Source organism: Amblyraja radiata, chromosome 43 (assembly GCF_010909765.2).
Source record: "Amblyraja radiata isolate CabotCenter1 chromosome 43, sAmbRad1.1.pri, whole genome shotgun sequence".
Classification (NCBI taxonomy): Eukaryota; Metazoa; Chordata; class Chondrichthyes; order Rajiformes; family Rajidae; genus Amblyraja; species Amblyraja radiata.
Window position 1 is genome coordinate 2,113,821 of NC_045998.1, and position 3,578 is coordinate 2,117,398.

At 48.2% G+C, this 3,578-nt stretch overlaps 1 non-coding gene across 1 annotated transcript; it reads right to left on the reverse strand.

Moving 5' to 3' along the window:
• Nucleotides 1-271: 271 nt before the first annotated feature.
• On the reverse strand, nt 272-462 carry LOC116968099. Its single transcript, XR_004410408.1, has one exon. It is a non-coding gene; the product is annotated as a U2 spliceosomal RNA (small nuclear RNA).
• Between the last annotated feature and the right edge of the window lie 3,116 nt (nt 463-3,578).

The following is a 3,578-nucleotide window of genomic DNA, read 5'->3' on the forward strand; positions in this document are numbered from 1 at the left end:
GGAAGTGTACAACCATAATCCTTCCTGCCGATAAATTCCATGATAACACTACAGATTAATCCATTTGCCCCCATATTACAGGTATGGAGATAGTTTTGAACACTAATATCTCAGCTCATAGGAAAGGTACAAAGTTCAGTAGCTGGTAATGCTGCTATATCCCAATTACTTTGCCACGTAGTTGATTGGTGGTTAATGCACCATGACTGATAGTCTTAATGAATACCAGATAACAACGTTGTGGATGGTCAACGTAAATATCTGGATATATATTTTGTGCACCGTTCCCAGAGGCACTGCAATACTGGGTCGATGCGTGAGTGGACGGAGCAAGCCCCTATTCCATCTCCCTGTTCCAAAATTTAATTTAATATATGGTCCCTAGATAAGGGACGTATCAGATTATTAAACTGATAATAACAGATACCACACTTGATCTTAGCCAAAAGGCCGAGAAGCGATGCAGCTAAAGCTGTATCCAAGGATAGTTTGTCGTTAATATATAGACATGCCATGACGGAATGTTTCTAAGTGTCAGGGCTAGTTGATTCTGGATAACTTTGACTTAAATGCCGCAACGCTCATCATGGTTACTCCATCCAGGTAATTGCGGTATATCCGAAACTTATATGAGAAGGTACTGATATAGTGTGCATCTTCAAGGTCGATGTCTACCATAAAGTATCCTTGGATCCATGGTAGTAGTTACAAATCCCATGAATGGGTATACCTGGTGAAATACTCAAGTGGTTTATCAACGATGGTGCGACATTCACCATCGTGGGAGGGTAGACCACTTGGGGTGCTTGCTGAATTGGTGGCAAGATATTAATTCTATTCCCCTTGTATTTATTTTTTGGTATATAACTACCAAGAGTGATAGCTTCCTAACCAGGCGTGATTCATCCACCCCTTGTTAGTACAACCCTTAACCTTTATGTGATGGTAGGAACCATACTTATCTGTCTTCATTGTTGTTTTCTTCAGTTTCTGGTTCCTTGTTCTTGTAGGGACGATGTTTGTTGGGGGGTGGCACATTTTCCCCTGGGGCCTGCTCTGGGCCGTGGCCTAAAATGCTACAGGTTTGGCATGCAGGCCCCGAGCTTTCACCAGTACCATGAGGCAGACGCCCCTGGTGGACACGTAGAGGTACTGTTGTCTGGTTTAGTGTGGTGCTCATTCCAGACTCTGCCCTCTTGTGCCGAATAGTTTGAACACTTCGTCCAGTTTTTTAGGACTGGTTTGGTAAGTGCCAGGTAGCAGGATCTGTGCTTATGAGGTCGGCGTTCTCATAGTCCTGTTAATTTCATAGATTGAGGGCAGGTTTGTGAGTTCATTTCAGAAGTTATAAGGTATACAGTTGAACAGTAGGGTCAGGTGTTTTGCCATACTACCCTGCCCTTCTGGAATGAGCAGGTGGACATGATAGCCGACGTCAGGGTACCAAATGCATTTTTAAAATATTTCGGTTAAATGCGCTGCTCAATGTATCCCCCAATAATGGCGGGCACTTTGAGTAAATGCAATTTAGGGGAGGCGTGATAAAACCAACACCTCATGGCTACCTGTCTTGGAGAGGTTTTTTGGAAAAGACAGGTAGTAAGCTGGCCATCAGTTGAGACTGAAAAGCCATCTCGCTAGTGGTGGAGCCACATAGCGGCCACACCCAGCAGCTCTTCCTGATCCTGTACCTCAAGCATACTCCCGATATTGTTCAGCCAGTGACCCCTCTTCATGACCAGCCCAGCCACTGGTCACCCCAAAGCTAACCACAATAAGGAGGAAGCGATGGGCAGTGCCTATGCACTGTGGAGGGTATGCCTGAACCCTCCAGCGAGACTGCCCCTCACGTAGCGTGTCTCGCAGGAGCTCCTGCTCCAGGAGCCGCTCCAGCGGCTCAGGCGGCTGTCTCTCTCCCTGCGGGTGGAGAGACGTCCCCTCCGACAAGTCGGAAGCCACCGGCCGGATGCCTCTTCGGATGGCTGAATATCCAGCCCGCAGCTCAGGCACTAGCGGGACTGGCTTCGGCGCGGTGTGCGGATAGCGGTACGCCCGGTTAAATGTTCCTACCGCCTTCTTCTGGAGCTTTTGTGCCTTGTAGATGCGAGAGCGCCCCTCAAGCAGCGCGTCTCGCAGGCACCTGCTCCATGAGCCGCTCCAGCGGCTCAGGCGGCTCTCTCTCCCCCCGTGCGGGTGGAGAGACGTCCCGTCCCAAATCGGGAACACCTGCCGGCTGCCTCTTCGGGTGGCTATGCATCCAGCCCGCTATCGGGCTGGGCTCAGCACGGTGTCGGGGAATAGAGGAACACCGGGTCGCTCCTACCGCCTGTTGCTGCCCCCCTTCCCCCCGACGGGAAACGTTCCTCCTCGAACGGGGGACAGTTTTGTTCCAGAGCCTTTTTCTCTGCCTGTAAAACACAAGCAGAAAAAGGGGCTCCCCTGTAAAAGAAACCCGACCTCAGGATACTCACCTGACGGTCCGTTTCTCTGTTGCGGGAGTGCCTAGTCCCGCTGCCGCTGTTGCACCGCTGGCGTAATGCCGCGCCTGCGCACTGAGCGGGTTCTTCACGTAGTCACTCACGTGACTCCGAAGTAAAATTGAACTACAGTGGTGGGAACATAACATTAGGTATTGCTCCAACCCAATCATCATTGACAACCCGTCTATGGTATTACAAACAGATGCCAGCGCCATTGGTTGGGGAGCCACTAATTCTGTTTCTAGTTGTGGAGGGAGGTGGAAGACAGTGGAGGTGGCATATATATTAATTATATGGGTGGAAATATATCGACATCTTGTGATCAATTGGCAAATTTAATTTGGCAATGGTGTATCCAAAGAAACATTTGGATATCGGCAACATACCTACCAGGGAAGCTAAATTCAGTGGCAGACACCAGGTCACGCAAATTTAACGAAAACACGGAATGGATGTTAAATAAAAAAGTATTTGCTGAAATTACAGCAAAATATGGTACGCCAGATATTGATCTTTTTGCATCCAGGTTGAATCACCAACTACCAAGGTATGTGTCCTGGGAACCAGACCCTGGGGCAGAAGCTACATATGCTTTCTCACTGCATTGGGGGAAATGGTGTTTGTATGCATTTCCTCCGTTCAGCCTCATCAATCGGGTACTAAGGAAAATTCAACAAGATTCGGCATCTGGGATTCTCATAGTACCCGATTGGCCTACTCAACCGTGGTATTCGGTTATCCAGGGGATGGTGTTAGAACCATGTTCCCTTATTGGACATAGCCAAAATTCACTAATTCATCCAGTGACTGAGGGCAGTCACCCATGCCATAAGAATATGGATTTGTTGATTTGTAGAGTCTGAAAGACCCACTGCACGGCATGGGGCTGACAGACAGAACTATGAATCTCATGACATCAGCACAAAGACTGTCAACACAAAAGCAGTACCTCGGACATATCAAGAAATGGGGCAAATACTGCTTTGACAACAACCTAGACCAAAGAGCCAAGAACATTCTGGCCGTATTGGAATTCCTAACAAGCCTCCATTGTGATAAATGATTGGGCTTCAGTGCCATTAATAGTGCCAGAAGTGC